Source organism: Salmo trutta, chromosome 2 (assembly GCF_901001165.1).
Source record: "Salmo trutta chromosome 2, fSalTru1.1, whole genome shotgun sequence".
Lineage (NCBI taxonomy): Eukaryota > Metazoa > Chordata > Actinopteri > Salmoniformes > Salmonidae > Salmo > Salmo trutta.
The window spans coordinates 53,554,652-53,574,096 of NC_042958.1; positions in this window are offsets into that span (position 1 = coordinate 53,554,652).

The following is a 19,445-nucleotide window of genomic DNA, read 5'->3' on the forward strand; positions in this document are numbered from 1 at the left end:
TCTTCTGGCTGTGCCGGGTGGAGATTATAACAGAACATGGCCAAGATGTTCAAATGTTCATAAATGACCAGAATGGTCAAATAATAGTAATCACAGTGAACAGGTCAGGGTTCCATAGCTGCAGGCAGAACAGTTGAAACTGCAGCAGTGGCCAGGTGGACTGGGGACAACAAGGAGTCATCATGCCAGGTAGTCATGAGGCATAGTCCTAGGGCTCAGGTCCTCCGAGAGAGAGAAAGAAAGAAAGAAAGAAAGAGAGAATTAGAGAGAGCATACTTAAATTCACACAGGACACCGGATAAGACAGGGGAAATACTCCAGATATAACAGACTGACCCTAGCCCCCCGACACATAAACTACTGCAGCATAAATACTGGAGGCTGAGACAGGAGGGGTCAGGAGACACTGTGGCCCCATCCGATGATACCCCCGGACAGGGCCTAACAGGCAGGATATAACCCCACCCACTTTGCCAAAGCACAGCCCCCACACCACTAGACGGATACCTTCAACCACCAACTTATCATCCTGAGACAAGGATGAGTATACCCCACAAAGACCTCCGCCACGGCACAACCCAAGGGGGGGCACCAACCCTGACAGGAAGACCACGTCAGTGACTCAACCCACTCAAGTGACGCACCCCTCCTAGGGACAGCATGGAAGAGCACCAGTAAGCCAGTGACTCAGCCCCTGTAATAGGGTTAGAGGCAGAGAATCCCAGTGGAGAGAGGGGAACCGGCCAGGCAGAGACAGCAAGGGCGGTTTGTTGCTCCAGTGCCTTTCCGTTCACCTTCACACTCCTGGGCCAGACTACACTCAATCATAGGACCTACTGAAGAGATGAGTCTTCAATAAAGACTTAAAGGTTGAGACAGAGTCTGCGTCTCTCACATGGGTAGGCAGACCATTCCATAAAAATGGAGCTCTATAGAAGAAAGCCCTGCCTCCAGCTGTTTGCTTAGAAATTCTGGGGACAATTAGGAGGCCTACGTCTTGTAACCATAGCGTACGTGTAGGTATGTACGGCAGGACCAAATCGGAAAGATAGGTAGGAGCAAGCCCATGTAATGCTTTGTAGGTTAGCAGTAAAACCTTGAAATCAGCCATTGCCTTAACAGGAAGCCAGTGTAGGGAGGCTAGCACTGGAGTAATATGACCACATTTTTTGGTTCTAGTCAGGATTCTAGCAGCCGTATTTAGCACTAACTGAAGTTTATTTAGTGCTTTATTGCAGTAGTCTAACCTAGAAGTAACAAAAGCATGGATTAATTTTTCTGCATCATTTTTGGACAGAACATTTCAGATTTTTGCAATGTTACGTAAATGGAAAAGGTGCGTTCTCATCCCTCTCCTGTACTCCCTGTTCACCCTTAGATTGCATGGCCATGCACGCTTCCAACTCAATAATCAAGTTTGCAGACGACACTACAGTGGTAGGCCTGATTACCAACAACAACGAGACGGCCTACAGGGAGGAGGTGAGGGCCCTCGGAGTGTGGTGTCAGGAAAATAACCTCTCACTCAACGTCAACAAAATAAAGGAGATGATCGTGGAATACAGGAAACAGCAGAGGGAGCACCCACCTATCCACATCGATGGGACAGTAGTGGAGAAGGTGGAAAGTTTTAAGTTCCTCGGCGTACACATCACGGACAAACTGAAATGGTCCACCCACACAGACAGCGTGGTGAAGAAGGCGCAACAGCGCCTCTTCAACCTCAGGAGGCTGAAGAAATGTTGCTTGTCATCTAAAACACTCAAAATCTTTTACAGATGCGCAATCGAGAGCATCCTGTCGGGCTGTATCACCGCCTGGTACGGCAATTGCACCGCCCTCAACAGCAAGGCTCTCCAGAGGGTAGTGCGGTCTGCACAACGCATCATATCCCAGTCCACGTCCTCAAAACAATCTTGAAGAGTGGATTCCGATTGGTCAGACCAGCATTGAATAGTCCTTACCATGGGTGCTTCCTGTTTGAGTTTCTGCCTATGGTAGGAGCAAGATGGAATCGTGGTCTGATTTGCCGAATGGAGGGTGGAAAAGGCCCTTATATGCTTTCTGGGAGGTAGTATAACAATGGTTGAGAGTTTTAGCAGCGTGAGTACAAAAATCTATATATGTTCATAGAATATTGGGAGCCTTTTCCTCAAATGTACTTTGTTAAAATCCCCAGCTACAATAAATGCAGCCTCAGGATATGTTGTTTCCAGTTTGCATAAAGTCCAGTGAAGTTCTTTGAGGGCCGTCGTGGTATCGGCTTGAGGGGGGAAATAGACCGCTGTGGTTATTATTGATGACAATTCTCTCGGGAGATAGAACGGTCGGCATTTGATTGTGAGATATTCTAGGTCGGGTGAACAGAAGGACTTGAGTTCCTGTATGTTATCACAGTTACACCATAAGTCGTTAATCATAAAACGTATACCTCCACCCCTCTGCTTCCCGGAGAGATGTTTGTTCATGTCGGCGAGATGTACTGAGAACCCTACTGGCTTTACAGAGTCAGACAGTATATCTCGAGAGAGCCATGTTTCCGTGAAGCAGAGTATGTTACAATCCCTGGTGTCTCTCTGAAAAGCAACTCTCGCCTTGAGCTCATCAACTTTATTATCAAGACATGGTACATTAGCGAGTAAAATACTCGGGAGCGGTGGGTGGTGTGCACGCTTCTTAAGTCGGACCAGAAGACCGCCCTGAGTACCTCTCCTCCGCCGCCGTTGTTTTGGGTCAGCCTCTGGAATAAGTTCAATTGCTCTGGGGACAGCAAACAAAGGATCTGCTTGTAATCCTGGTCGTAATGCTGGAAGTTCTGGTGAGTTACCGTTGCTCTAATATCCAATAGTTCCTCCCGGCTGTATGTAATGACACAAAACAATTCCTGAGCTAATAACGTAAAAAATCGTACATAAACAAACAAAATACTGCAGTTTCCTAAGAGCTAGTCGCGATGCTGCCATCTCCGTCAGCATGCCTCATCTTTAATAACAGAATACCTAATAACTACTTACTTCAACATTGAAATCATAATTGATTAGTTAGCTAGCTGGTTACCCAGCTTGTCTACTGAAGAACTATCAAACAAAAATATTATTGTCAGCCATCGTTCACCTTTCACCGTCCCCTTTCATTTCTAAGGTAAAAAATATGTCTAGAGAGCAGTCAAGCCATGACTGGTCCAAAAAACCTGACCAATTGCATTTCAATAGACTGCTACAGGCTATGTTGATTGGCTAGAATTTCCCGTTATAAAATTATAGTTAGCAGTTGCGAGAAATTGATTTTGAAGAGCAAGAAATTGATGTGAGTCGGAGAAAAGACATCTGTGTGGAGACATTTTGTGAGAGTGCAGTAGGTCTTGACATGTAGTAAATATTTCTTCAGGTGAACAAAAATCTCTGCTCTCAAATTAATTTACTGTGTGCAGAAAATCCGGTCCTGTGCGCTCAAAGTCACACTGGCCTGCGCTTGCGGTACCCCTCCTCTGCTAGCTCAACTCAAGTGTTTGCTTGTGCTATGATGTTTCATATATATATATATATATATTTTTTTTAATTTAACCTTTATTTAACTGGGCAAGACAGTTTAGAACAAATTCTTATTTGCAATGATGGGCTACATCGCTCATGTAGGCTCGTGCGTGCCATCTTGCGCCTGTTCAACTTTTGAATCAGATTTGACACCATAGATGAAGACGCATCTCAGGTTTAGCTTGTGTAAATGGGATCTCACCTCGTTGTAGGTCGCCCTCTGATTCACCAATTTGGCACTCAGATCTGGGTAGATGCTGATCCTCTTCTCTACATAGGTCAGGGCCCCCGTTTCCGCTGCGAGGTGAACAACCCAGATTCTCCTGCCCAAACACTTCATAGAAAAGATTGCTCATGAAGGAAGTTGGGTTGCCTGCTTCCACACCAGTCCTGTGATCCGCACATTGAATTTACGGGAATATAGAGGAAGATAAGTGTTACAGCAGAACATAGAAACGCGCCATTTTAACACTTTATATAGTATTCAGCTGAAACACGGACTGTGTTGACTACTGCCAGATTAATCACACATTCATAGCCTGCAGAGAGATTTAAGTCTCGCTGAAAGAATAACACACTTATAAAGAAGAGAACCTGATTATTACAATATTGCACATCAAACAAGAAACAAACTAACTAAATTGCACAACTGCCATCTAAACCCTGACTTTCTTGCCTTCTGTGATGCAAAGTCATCAATTACATCATCATAAGAAATCTTCCCAGCAATTGTATGGTTAATACTGATGACAGCAAGGCCACTAAGGCGTTCCTGTGACATGGTGGACCTCAGGTAGGATTTGATGAGCTTCAGCTTTGAAAAGCTCTTCTCTGCTTCAGCTACAATCACTAGAAGAGTAAGACACATTTCTGAGAGCAGTCCACAAATTTGGAATTCATTTCTGAGAGCTCCCTTTCGTGTATAAATATCAGCCGCTCAAGCAGGGTCATGGTCTTCGATGACAAGTCAGGCAAGTTCTTCTGTCCCTGTGCAAGCTCTCTGCCATCCAAGTCAGAGTGTTCTTTATAGTGGAATGGCATACTAAGGGCCTCAGTGTTCTGTCAACTCCTCATTTGAGAGACTTTGGAAGGTTGACAGAACTCCAAACTTCTCTCCCACATTTTCCAATGTGGAAAATCTTTCTTGAAGGGCTCAACAGCAACATTGAAAAATGTCACCTCCAGCTTCTTCAGGGCATCACTCAAAGGCTCATCAAATGATCTGTATGAAAGTGCCGCTTTGTGGACCTCAGACTTTTTTGTTGTAGACAGGCCTCTACATTCATACCCTTACAAATATCCTTGGCTGACGTTTGTGCAGTCATGAAGCCTGTTGCCATGTAGTTGCTGAGACCTCTCTCTGTCTTTCTGAGAAGACTGACTGCAACATCCACATGCATACTGGGAGACTGCATCAGCTTGCTCACATGTTGGATCTGGCTCCAGATGTAATACTACACCACTGTACAGATGCTGAAGCGGTATGATCCCACCTCCTCTGACAAGGACTGGGCCTCAATCTTTATCACAGGGTCTTTGGTTTGATCCCTCACCTCAATCAGTGGCTCAACACTTAACTTTACTCTCCCACCTTGTCTCAGTCCACATCTTCAAAGTGATGTCAACATGTTTTTTCAGGATGGCCCATCAGTGTGTGGAGGCTGAGAACAAGGTGTACAGTTTGTGTAAGATGCCAAAGTAACCTGTGGCATCGACAGAATGTTTAGCAGCATCAGCCACAACCAGGTTCAATGTGTGAGCCCCACATGGCACAAATAGAGCTCTTGGATTCATTTCCAGGAGTCTGGCTTGAACACCTTTGTTTTTGCCTCTCATGTTGGCCCCATTATCATAAGACTGTCCCCTGCAGTCCTCTAAATCATTTTTGAGAATCAGTGATGCCAAATGTTGGCCCGTAGACTCTTCTGCCTCCAATAACCCCATAAAATCTAGAATGATAGAGAAGAATTTTGCCAGCTTGATGTCACTCACCATTATTAAAATTACCTTGCTGCTCAACAAATCAATGAGTTCATTCTGTATTTGGTGGCCAAGGTAGCTGGTGATGTGATGTCAGTCCTTAGTTTGCTAAATTAATGTTCTTCTTAAAAAAGAGTTTGCAGCAGAAGCAGAAGAGGCTGTTGTTTCAGGTGTAGACCTTACAGTGAAATGCTTACTTACAGGCTCTAACCAATAGTGCAAAAAAAGGTATTAGGTGAACAATAGGTAGGTAAAGAAATAAAACAACAGTAAAAAGACAGGCTATATACAGTAGCGAGGCTATAAAAGTAGCGATGCTACATACAGACACCGGTTAGTAAGGCTGATTGAGGTAGTATGTGCATGTAGATATAGTTAAAGTGACTATGCAAATATGATGAACAGAGAGTAGCAGTAGCGTAAAAGAGGGGTTGGCGGGTGGGACACAATGCAGATAGCCTGTTTAGCCACTCTGCGGGAGCACTGGTTGGTCGGCCCAATTAAGGTAGTATGTACATGAATGTATAGTTAAAGTGACTATGCATATATGATAAACAGAGAGTAGCAGCAGCGGGGTTGGGGTTGGGGGGGTTGGGGGGGCACACAAAGAGGGGTTGGGGGGGCACACAATGGAAATAGTCTGGGTAGATATTTGATTATCTGTTCAGGAGTCTTATGGCTTGGGGATAAAAACTGTTGAGAAGCCTTTTTGTCCTAGACTTGGCACTCCAGTACCGCTTGCCATGCGGTAGTAGAGAGAACAGTCTATGACTGGGGTGGCTAGGGTCTTTGACAATTTTTAGGGCCTTCCTCTGACACCGCCTGGTGTAGAGGTCCTGGATGGCAGGCAGCTTAGCCCCAGTGATGTACTGGGCCGTGCGCACTACCCTCTGTAGTGCCTTGCGGTCAGAGGCCGAGCAGTTGCCGTACCAGGCAGTGATGCAACCAGTCAGGATGCTCTTGATGTTGCAGCTGTAGAACCTTTTGAGGATCTCAGGACACATGACAAATCTTTTTAGTTTCCTGAGGGGGAATAGGCTTTGTCGTGCCCTCTTCACGACTGTCTTGGTGTGTTTGGACCATTCTAGTTCGTTGGTGATGTGGACACCAAGGAACTTGAAGCTCTCAACCTGCTCCACTACAGCCCCGTTGATGAGAATGGGGGCGTGCTCGGTCCTCCTTTTCCTGTAGTCCACAATCATCTCCTTAGTCTTGGTTACGTTGAGGGATAGGTTGTTATTCTGGCACCACCCGGCCAGGTCTCTGACTTCCTCCCTATAGGCTGTCTCGTTGTTGTCGGTGATCAGGCCTACCAATATTGTGTTGTCTGCAAACTTAATGATGGTGTTGGAGTCGTGCCTGGCCATGCAGTCATGGGTGAACAGGGAGTACAGGAGGGGACTGAGCACGTACCCCTGGGGAGCTCCAGTGTTGAGGATCAGCGTGGCAGATGTGTTGCTACCTACCCTCACCACCTGGGGGCGGCACGTCAGGAAGTCCAGGATCCAGTTGCAGAGGGAGGTGTTTAGTCCCAGGATCCTTAGCTTAGTGATGAGCTTTGAGGGTACTATGGTGTTGAACGCTGAGCTGTAGTCAATGAATAGCATTCTCACATAAGTGTTCCTTTTGTCCAGGTGGGAAAGGGCAGTGTGGAGTGCAATAGAGATTGCATCATCTGTGGATCTGTTTGAGCGGTATGCAAATTGGAGTGGGTCTAGGGTTTCTGGGATAATGGTGTTGATGTGAGCCATTACCAACCTTTCAAAGCACTTCATGGCTACGGACGTGAGTGCTACGGGTCTGTAGTCATTCAGGCAGGTTGCCTTTGTGTTCTTGGGCACAGGGACTAAGGTGGTCTGCTTGAAACATGTTGGTATTACAGACTTAATCAGGGACATGTTGAAAATGCTGTCAGTTAGTCAGCACATGCCCGGAGCACACGTCCTGGTAATCCGTCTGGCCCCACAGCCTTGTGTATGTTGACCTGTTTAAAGGTCTTACTCACATCGGCTATGGAGAGCGTGATCACACACTCGCCTGGAACAGCTGATGCTCTCATGCATGCCTCAGTGTTGCTTGCCTCGAAGCGAGCATAGAAGTGATTTAGTTCGTCTGGTAGGCTCATGTCACTGGGCAGCTCGTGGCTGTGCTTCCCTTTGTAGTCTGTAATAGTTTGCAAGCCCTGCCACATAAGACGAGCGTCAGAGCCAGTGTAGTATGATTCAATCTTAGCCCTGTATTGATGCTTTGCCTGTTTGATGGTTCGTCGCAGGGCATAGCAGGATTTCTTGTAAGCTTCCAGGTTAGAGTCCCGCACCTTGAAAGCGGCAGCTCTACCCTTTAGCTCAGTGCGAATGTTGCCTGTAATCCATGGCTTCTGGTTGGGGTATGTACGTACAGTCACTGTTGGGAACGACGTCCTCGATGCACTTATTGATAAAGCCAGTGACTGATGTGGTGTACTCCTCAATGCCATCGGAAGAATCCCGGAACATGTTCGTCTGTGATAGCAAAACAGTCCTGTAGTTTAGCATCTTCTTCATCTGACCACTGTTTTATAGACCGAGTCACTGTTGCTTCCTGCTTTAATTTTTGCTTGTAAGCAGGAATCAGGAGGATAGAGTTGTGGTCTGATTTACCAAATGGAGGGCGAGGGAGAGCTTTGTACGCGTCTCTGTGTGTGGAGTACAGGTGATCTAGAATTTTTTTCCCTCTGGTTGCACATTTAACATGTTGATAGAAATTTGGCAGAACTGATTTAAGTTTCCCTGCATTAAAGTCTCCGGCCACTAGGATCGCCGCCTCTGGGTGAGTGGTTTCTTTTTTGCTTATTTCCTTATACAGCTGACTGAGTGCGGTCTTAGTGCCAGCATCTGTCTGTGGTGGTAAATAAACAGCCACGAAAAGTATAGCTGAAAAGTCTCTTGGCAAGTAGTGTGGCCTGCAATTTATCACAATATACTCTACTTCAGGTGAGCAAAATCTAGAGACTTCCTTAGATTTCGTGCACCAGCTGTTGTTTACAAATATGCACAGACCGACCCCCCCCCCCTCGCCTTACCGGAGTGTGCTGTTCTATCTTGCCGGTGCAGCGTGTCTATTCCGCTAGCTGAATATCCATGTCGTCATTCAGCCACGATTCCGTGAAACATAGCATATTACAGTTTTTCATGTCTCGTTGGTAGGATATTCATGATCGTACCTCGTCTAGTTTATTGTCCAATGATTGCACGTTGGCGAATAGTATTGATGGTAACGGCAGCTTTCCCACTCGCCTTTTTCGGGTCCTGACCAGGCATCCGGCTCTTTGTCCTCTGTACCTGCGTCGCTTCCTCTTGCAAATAACGTGGATGTCGGCCCTGCCGGGTGTTTGGAGAATGTCTTGTGCGTCTTGTTTGTTGAAGAAAAAATCTTCGTCTAATCTGAGGTGAGTGATCGCTGTCCTGATATCAAGAAGCTCTTTTTTCCCGTAAGATACGGTTGCAGAAACATTATGTACAAAATAAGTTACAAATATCGCGAAAATAAACTACTTTTAGGGATTTTTTCTCCACTCACCAAGGTTTTCCTGAAATACTGTTGGTGGCAACTGCTTCCATCACTCTCATTCCTTGGGAAAACAAAGTTAGGTGGTACCTCACTTGGTCCTCTGCAAACTAGTTGTGTCTGAATTCTGTCAGTCAGAACTGAAGACCAGTCAGCAGGGTCTGTAGACAGTGGTTCATCCTCACCAGCAGGATGTGGTGGGAATGCTGCTACAGGCATTTCTAATGGAGAGCACATAGGCATTAGTTTACACACGTTATTCACAGCATTTATAGTGGTGGAACATCCCACATACCTACCCAGTAATAATAAAATCATCATTGTTACCTACAATATGGAAACTTAAAACTTTACAAAAGGGAAATTGTTTATTTTGTTTATGTTATGCAGGGATGTACACATAAACACATGTGTGTGTACCCACACAAATGTGTGCATGCGCAGAAACACACCTGAAGAATCCTATTGGTGAGAAGTGGAAGGAAATGGGTCTTCATCTCACGTTCTTGAAAATGATCAGACCAAGGTGCAGCGTGAGTATAGTTCAACATATTTATTTAAGTGAAACTAACAAAATAACAAAACTTACAAAGACCGTGAGGACGTAGTGCCCAAACACACTAACAATCAATCAATATCCCACAAAACACAGGTGGGGAAATAACTATCTAAATATGATCCCCAATCAGAGGCAACGATAAACAGCTGCCTCTAATTGGGAACAATATTAGCACCAACATAGAAATAAAGGAGGTAGATGGCTCCTCATCCTGGCCAGTGCCAGAGGGTGCTCCAAAATATTTCAGAAGTGCCCCTGTATTTGCATTGAGTCTGACACCCTAAATACATTAGTTTCACAATTAAATATACATGTCATTATGCACAATGTATCAAACTTTCAGAATAGGAACCAAATTAACCATACAACCTCCTTGGCTATTTCTAGGCATAAGGCACCCCAAAAGACTCAATATATCACAAAAGATACAAAATATCAGCATAGTCTTTTAAGTTAGCCTACAGCATTGGAAATTCCCCTTACTGAGTTCAGGACCTAGTCAATACAATCACAGAAAACCTTTATGATGTCACCTCAATGAAAGTTAACCAAATCAATAATGTGCTAGTTAGGTTGTAATCGTTTTGCTGCAGGCTACACACATTATCATGATGAAACTGTGTGAAATTATATCCAATGTTATGTAAGCTAGTTGGACAGAAAACGGAATATTGTCGCCCTATGTGTAATAGCATAGCAAGCAACACAGGCTAACAAACATAAGTCTTATACTAGCCTATTTCATTACATGCATAATATTATACTCATAAAGAGATGACATAGCTGCATACCTTTATCTTTGCCAGTTTCTCCTCTTCTTCTTTCCTTTTTTCCTAAACTGGGCACCTGATTGCTTAGACATTTTCTTATCAATTTGTGTTGATTTGGCACTGGAGCATCAGTACATTACCCATCCCCCAACACTGTCAACTAAGAGTCAAGACTAAACCAATTCACCTTGGTGGTGTGCAGACTGGTTTTAAACTCAGCAAAAAAAGAAACGACCTCTCACTGTCAACTGCATTTATTTAAGCAAACTTAACATGTGTAAATATTTGTATGAACATAACAAGATTCAACAACTGAGACATAAACTGACATGTTCCACAGACATGTGGCAAACAGAAATGGAATAATGTGTCCCTGAACAAAGGGGGAGTCAAAATCAAAAGTAACAGTCAGTATCTGGTGTGGCCACCAGCTGCATTAAGTACTGCAGTGCATCTCCTCTTCATGGACTGCACCAAATTTGCCAGTTCTTGCTGTGAGATGTTACCCCACTCTTCCACCAATGCACCTACAAGTTCCCAGACATTTCTGGGGGAAATGGCCCTAGCCCTCACCCTCCAATCCAACAGGTCCCAGACTTGCTCAATGGGATTGAGATCCAGGCTCTTTGCTAGCCATGGCAGAACACTGATGTTCCTGTCTTGCAGGAAATCATGCACAGAACGAGCAGTATGGCTGGTGGCATTGTCATGCTGGAGGGTCATGTCAGGATGAGCCTGCAGGAAGGATACCATGTGAGGGAGGAGGATGTCTTCCCTGTAACGCACAGCATTGAGATTGCCAACAATGACAACAAGCTCAGTCCGATGATGCTGTGACACACCACCCCAGACCATGACGGACCCTCCACCTTCAAATCGATCCCGCTCCAGAGTACAGGCCTCGGTGTAACGCTCATTCCTTCGACGATAAACGCGAATCCGACCATCACCCCTGGTGAGACAAAACCGCGACTCGTCGGTGAAGAGCACTTTTTGCCAGTCCTGTCTGGTCCGGCGACGGTGGGGCTGTGTCCATTTGTGCATTGTTGCCGGTGATGTCTGGTGAGGACCTGCCTTACAACAGGCCTACAAGCCCTCAGTCCAGCCTCTCTCAACCTATTGCGAACAGTCTGAGCACTGATGGAGGGATTGTGTATTCCTGGTGTAACTCGGGCAGTTGTTGTTGCCATCCTGTACCTATCCCGCAGGTGTGATGTTTGGATCCTGTACAGGTGCTGTTAGATGTGGTCTGCCACTGCGAGGACGATCAGCTGTCCATCCTGTCTCCCTGCAGCGCTGTCTTAGGCATCTCACAGTATGGACATTGCAGTTCTGCATTAGCATCGAACAGCCCCCGTGTTATGCAACTTTTCAGGGAAGTTAGAAACCAATATACACAGGCAGTTAGAAAAGCCAAGGCTAGATTTTTCAAGCAGAAATTTGCTTCCTGCAACTCAAACTCAAAAATGTTCTGGGTCACTGTAAAGTCCATGGAGAATAAGAACACCTCCTCCCAGCTGCCCACTGCACTGAGGATAGGAAACTCTGTCACCACCGATAAATCCACTGTAATTGAGAAATTCAATAAGCAGTTTTCTACGGCTGGCCATGCTTTCCACCTGGCTACCCCTACCGCGGTCAACAGCACTGCATCCCCCACAGCTACTCGCCCAAGCCTTCCCCATTTCACCTTCTCCCAAATCCAGTCAGCTGATATTCTGAAAGATCTGCAAAATCTGGACCCCTACAAATCAGCCGGGCTAGACAATCTGGACCCTTTCTTTCTAAAATTATCTGCCGAAATTGTTGCAACCCCTATTACTAGCCTGTTCAACCTCTTTCGTGTCGTCTGAGATTCCCAAAGATTGGAAAGCAGCTGCGGTCATCCCCCTCTTCAAAGGGGGGGACACTCTTGACCCAAACTGCTACAGACCTATATCTATCCTGCCTTTCTAAGGTCTTCGAAAGCCAAGTCAACAAACAGATTACCGACCATTTCGAATCCCACCGCACCTTCTCCGCTATGCAATCTGGTTTCAGAGCTGGTCATGGGTGCACCTCAGCCACGCTCAAGGTCCTAAACGATATCGTAACCGCCATCGATAAGAAACAATACTGTGCAGCCGTATTCATTGACATGGCCAAGGCTTTCGACTCTGTCAATCACCACATCCTCATCGGCAGACTCAATAGCCTTGGTTTCTCAAATGATTGCCTCGCCTGGTTCACCAACTACTTCTCTGATAGAGTTCAATGTGTCAAATCGGAGGGACTGTTGTCCGGGCCTCTGGCAGTCTCTATGGGGGTGCCACAGGGTTCAATTCTTGGGCCAACTCTTTTCTCTGTATACATCAATGATGTCACTCTTGCTGCTGGTGAGTCTCTGATCCACCTCTACGCAGACGACACCATTCTGTATACTTCCGGCCCTTCTTTGGACACTGTGTTAACAACCCTCCAGACGAGCTTCAATGCCATACAACTCTCTTTCCGTGGCCTCCAACTGCTCTTAAATACAAGTAAAAGTAAATGCATGCTCTTCAACCGATCGCTGCCTGCACCTGTCCGCCCGTCCAGCATCACTACTCTGGACGGTTCTGACTTAGAATATGTGGACAACTACAAATACCTAGGTATCTGGTTAGACTGTAAACTCTTCTTCCAGACTCACATCAAACATCTCCAATCCAAAGTTAAATCTAGAATTGGCTTCCTATTTTGCAACAAAGCATCCTTCACTCATGCTGCCAAACATACCCTCGTAAAACTGACCATCCTACCGATCCTCGACTTCGGCGATGTCATTTACAAAATACTCCTCCAATACCCTACTCAATAAATTGGATGTAGTCTATCACATTGCCATCCGTTTTGTCACCAAAGCCCCATATACTACCCACCACTGCGACCTGTACGCTCCCGTTGGCTGGCCCTCGCTTCATACTCGTCGCCAAACCCACTGGCTCCAGGTCATCTACAAGACCCTGCTAGGTAAAGTCCCCCCTTATCTCAGCTCACTGGTCACCATAGCAGCACCCACCTGTAGCACGCGCTCCAGCAGGTATATCTCTCTGGTCACCCCCAAAGCCAATTCCTCCTTTGGCCGCCTCTCCTTCCAGTTCTCTGCTGCCAATGACTGGAACGAACAACAAAAATCTCTGAAACTGGAAACACTTACCTCCCTCACTAGCTATAAGCACCAGCTGTCAGAGCAGCTCATAGATCACTGTACCTGTACATAGCCCATCTATAATTTAGCCCAAACAACTACCTCTTCCCCTACTGTATTTATTTATTTATTTATTTTGCTCCTTTGCACCCCATTATTTCTATTTCTCCTTTGCACTTTCTTCCACTGCAAATCTACCATTCCAGTGTTTTACTTGCTATATTGTATTTACTTTGCCACCATGGCCGTTTTTTGCCTTTACCTCCCTTATCTCACCTCATTTGCTCACATTGTATATAGACTTATTTTTCTACTGTATTATTGACTGTATGTTTGTTTTACTCCATGTTTAACTCTGTGTTGTTGTATGTGTCGAACTGCTTTGCTTTATCTTGGCCAGGTCGCAATTGTAAATGAGAGCTTGTTCTCAACTTGCCTACCTGGATAAATAAAGGTGAAGTAAAATAAATAAATAAATAAAACATGGAAAACAGTGTTTAAACCCTTTACAATGAAGATCTGTGAAGTTATTTGGATTTTTACAAAATATCTTTGAAAGACAGGGTCCTGAAAAAGGGACGTTTCTTTTTTTGCTGAGTTCATTTATTCACAGTATTATGAATGAATTGTGGTTTATTTGGTAGCATTTCATAGTGACTGATTTTACTAATTGCATTAGTACTGTACAAAGTTAGAGGTGCGCTATTTGATAAATCCCCCCTCTCCCCCTACCTCGGGCTTCCAGTGGGGAGACCTGAGGTCAACCTACCCCCGCCCCTCTCCCCATCTCGTACTTCTGAGTGGGAGACCTTCCCAAGCAGTAGCCTGTCTAGCTCACAAACTATAATCAGGGCGCCCACTCCGACAAGGTTAATTTACCCACATTCCCACACGGTGACATGATATCATTGACGTGACGTACAAATGAGCGATAGAAAACCGATCGCGCAAATGTTACCATTCCAAATTTTTGGGTGCGGGCGCCCCGTGCCGACCCCGGCAAGATGCCGCCCTGGGAGGCTGCCCATGTCGCCCATACCTAAATCCGCCATTGCTTCCAGGGTATGAGAGGTGATCAATCTTGACTGTCTGTTGTAGATCATGATGGAGCTTATGATACCTAGCATTGATTGATTGAGGTCTGGGCAATGCAATGCAGTCCCCACCTATCCCCACACAGTACTGACGACATTGTGATTTAACTTTTTTCAAACATAATGCGGGGGTCATCATTTGTCCTTCACTTTGATGCGCTGGGCTGTAATATTGGTGGGAAGTCGTAGTAAAATCCATTATAGGATTAAAAAAAAAGGTGCTTGTGACCTTTTCAGTCTTCATACTAGTGTCACTAACAGGATTGAGGCCAGTCTGCGAAACTTTGTCACAATCAGCCTTGTTCAAGAACAAGGTAGAAAAACGGAAAGGGCATAAATGAAGGCGTTGGGCCGGGCCATACCACTGGCCAAAGACTTCTGTTCTGCCTCCCTTTCAGCTGCTCTCAGCAGTGTGAGAGCCAGCCAAGTAAAATAAAAGCTTTGTGCCTGGGCTCTCTCTCTCTCTCTCTCACACACACACACGCACACACACACACACACACGCACACACACACACACACACACACACATACACACACACACACACACACACACACACACACACACAGTACCAGTCAAAAGGTGCCTAGGAAGGTCTCCCACGCACATACACACACACACATTCACACACACTCACACACTCTCTTTCTCTCTCCCTATGATAATGCAAACACATACACACACTCATATGCACACACACTCATATGCACACACACATAAACACACAAGTCTGGCAATAACTGGGCTGACTGGGGAAGTCCTTCAAAGGGCTCTTTATGTTGCAACAAAGATAAACAAACATTCTGTCAAAAATGAAGAGCTGAGGGATTTTTTTTGTCTGTACTCAATATTAAATAGAGATTTAAGAACTTGATACTAAAATTAGGCTATATTTGTTCTCCATGAGAGTATACATATATGTGAGGTTTTCTTATCCCAAGTCAGACATAGCAAAAGGCTTTGAAAGCAAGCCATCCACATGTCAGGGAGTGTGTCAAAATCAACAATAATCAGAAAGCCTTGTAGTTAAGGCTGTAGGGCATCACTCCTCCCAAATGTTAGCATTAGTCTAAGAATCTGGTGCTAATGCACGTACATGCAGTCTCACCGTTCTACTGCAATGGTAAATCAGCAAAGCCTTAAGAGCAAATTCTGACGAACAGATCTCATTACGAAACCATGACGGCATCGCAGTCGGGAGGTCTAAAATTAGCGTTCAGTCAGCACCGCTCGGTCACAGAATGTCATTTCTTTGAAAGCCGTCCACGTTCAGCCATACAACGCTCACTGTTTGGGAATAGCACCCAAAATGTAGCCTAATATAGATGGGTTGGACCAACTGTACTGCAGCCTATGTCTGGCAGACCTGGTAAAACACGCCAAAGGCATGACCGCCACCAGAGAGGATGCCTGTGAGGCTAACAAAGTCCTTAACACTGATGGTGCATGAGTGACACTGTAACTATTGTGTCATGTTAACGGTATGTGACACTAGATGTGGCAAAACAGGTGCACCGCTGGACAAGGTGATTTGGGTCAGTTGTGAGCCATGCAAAGGTTCAGTAGTTCCCAGATATGACCAACACCAGAGAGGATGCTAGCCTATGAAGCTGACAAGGTCCTTCCCATTATTAAACACTGATGGCGGGTGAGTGACACTGTGACTAGATGTCTGAGATTCCCAGGTTTTCTAGCTTTAAGTAATGGATACAGTAGTGCAGACAACTATTACAGGCTGGCTGGCTAAAGCTAGAACATATTGATCAAATGTAACAGAAGTCCAATAGTTAGAGCGGTAGCTCTGTTAGAGAAACTACAGAGTACAGCACTGAGTAAAAAACAAACAGACAGACAAATATGTGGAAGCACAGTGCTGCCAGGTACAGGACGAGATATTACCACACACCTCTTGGAGACGATGACAATGATTCATACGTCATGTGGTGTTCCACAGACGTTGCTAAGCATCAAGGATGTGAGTGTGAACAGGAGGCAGAACAGAAATGTAATCAAACCAAGCTGAAGAAGGGATCCCTTTTAATGACTTTCTGGTATCCCTATAATAACTAAGATTCCATATGTGCTATTTCACAGTTTGTCTTCACTATTATTCTACAATGTACAAAATAATTTTAAAAAACACTGGAATGAGTAGGTGTGTCCAAAATGTTGACTGGTACTGTGGAACTTGATATGTCACCATGTCCAGCTAATGTACTGTTTTACAGTATCTAAAGTGCCTTCAGAAAGTAGTCATACCCCTTGACTTATTCCACATTTAGTTGAGTTACAGCCTGAATTCAAAATTGATGAAATATATTTATTTGTCATCTACACATAATACCCCATAATGACAAAGTGAAAACATGTTTTTAGAAAGGTGTGCACATTTATTGAAATACAGAAATATCTAATTGCATAAGTATTCACACCCCTAAGTCAATACTTTGTAGAAGCTCCTTTGGAATCAGTTACTGCTGTGAGTCTTTCTGGGTAAGTCTCTAAGAGCTTTCCACACCTGGATTGTGCAACCTATTATTCTTTAAAAAAGAATTCAAGCTCTGTCAAATTGGTTGTTAGACAACCATTTTCAGGTCTTGCCATAGATTTCCAAGTAGGGTTTAAGTCAAAACTGTAACTCGGCCACTCAGGAACATTCACTGTCTTCTTGGTAAGCAAGTCCTGTGTATATTTGGCCTTGTGTTTTAGGTTATTGTCCTGCTGAAAGGAGAATTCATCTCCCAGTATCTGTTGGAAAGCAGACTGAACCAGGTTTTTCTCTAGGGTTTTGCCCGTGCTTAGCTTATCAATTACAAGCACACCTATAACATGATGCAGCCACCACTATGCTTGAAAATATGGAGAGTGGTACTCAGTAATGTGTTCTATTGGATTTGCCCCAAACATAACACTTTGTATTTAGGACAAAAAGCTAATTGCTTTGGCACATTTTTTGCAGTATTACTTAATTGTGTTGTTGCAAACAGGATGCATGTTTTGGAATATTTTTCTGTACAAGCTTCCTTTTTTTCACTCTGTCAATTAGGTTAGTATTGTGGAGTAACGACAATGTTGTTGATCCATCTTCAGTTTTCTCCTATCACAGCGATTAAACAGCAACTGTTTTAAAGTCACCATTGGCCTCATGGTGAAATGCCTGAGCAGTTTCCTTCCTCTCCGGCAACTGAGTTAGGAAGACACGTGTATCTTTCTAGTGACTGGGTGTATTGATATACTATCTAAAGTGTATTTAATAACTTCACCATGCTCAAAGGGATATTCAATGTCTGCTTTTAAAAAAAAAAAAATTTACACATCTATAGGTGCCCTTCTTTGTGAGGCATTGGAAAACCTCTCTGGTCTTGTGGTTGAATATGTGTTTGAAATGCACTGCTCAATTGAGGGACCTTACAGATAATTGTATTTGCGGGGTACAGAGATTAGGTATTCATTAACAAATATATTCATTATTATTGCACACATAGTGAGTCCATACTTGCCATAACAAAGGGGTGTGAATACTTTCTGAAGGCATTGTAAAGTAATATGAAACATCAGGTCAGGTCCTAACCCTCTAGGAAACCCCCTGGGTCTAAAACTATGACTCAGAGTTTTTCCTGGTCTGATCACACTTTTGTAAAACTCCTTATTAGGCCTTCAAGACATCCATACACTATTCAACCACAGATTTATAAAACAGGAAATTATAATATGCAATAAGCAGACGTCCCGTTGCTATGAGACTACAGCTTCAGCTTTCAGTTCCCCATTTTGGGACAGGTTAAGTTATTTATAAGCTTTAGAGGGGCTTGGTGGGAGTGGGAGAGAAGGCTTGAAAATGCTTATTTGGAATGTGAAGAACAAAAGCTATGTTGAAATTTCAACATGCCTCAGTGGGGACAACTATTTTTTCTTTGTCCTGGAAATTGTTTAAACTTTTGTGCAGTGATGGCACATTCCTCATCCGATGTGGATTTCAGTCCAGTCTTAGGCCAACTCAACAACTCAGGAAAGAGGTAATGGTAAAACCATTCAACCACATTGATGTTACTTTGGTGTTGTCACTAATATAAGTTGTCATATTTTCTGTACACCTCGTAAGGTTTAGCCAACACAGATTGAAAGGGCTTTAGATTACCAATCTCAGAATTGCTTGAGGTGAGTCGCAAGCATCTTTCCCACATTGACTGAATAGTCAGTCTCTCACAAAAGCCAACCTCGTCAACCCTGCTGCTAGGACTTCATTAGAATTTCAGCTCTGCCAAGAACATTGAGGCCTCGCTCTGCCTTGTAAAAAAGCAGGACATGTTGACTGAGTCCAATCAATGGCGGCAAGTGTATTTAGCCCCATTAAAACAGGCTCTAAACAAAAATATGTTACCTAACATGGTCCTCCAGTGCCCGCCTCTCAGGTGTCTTTGTGGAAAACACCAATAAAGCCTGTCTTGTTAATTAAAATGGAATGATCCAGTTTTAGGGTCTCACTGATGAGAAGAGCAAGGTTTTAAAACGTGGTAATCTGAAGCCATAAACATATCAAACCGTGAAGTTGCCCACCGTGTTAGGACCATACAGATAGGTCTAAGTCATGGTGACAGCGGAGAGTCATTCCAAAGGGATTTGTATCCCACTGCGAAAAGGTGACAGTGTCATCCGAGCCATGTTCCCCTGGAGCCAGAGCAGCAACGTCAGAGAGCACCCAGGGTCTTGGCCGTGTAGACACACGATCATGTTACGGTTGGATATGTCTCTCTGACAGGTGGGCCGTAATGTGTATTGGGCAGGGTTGAACGG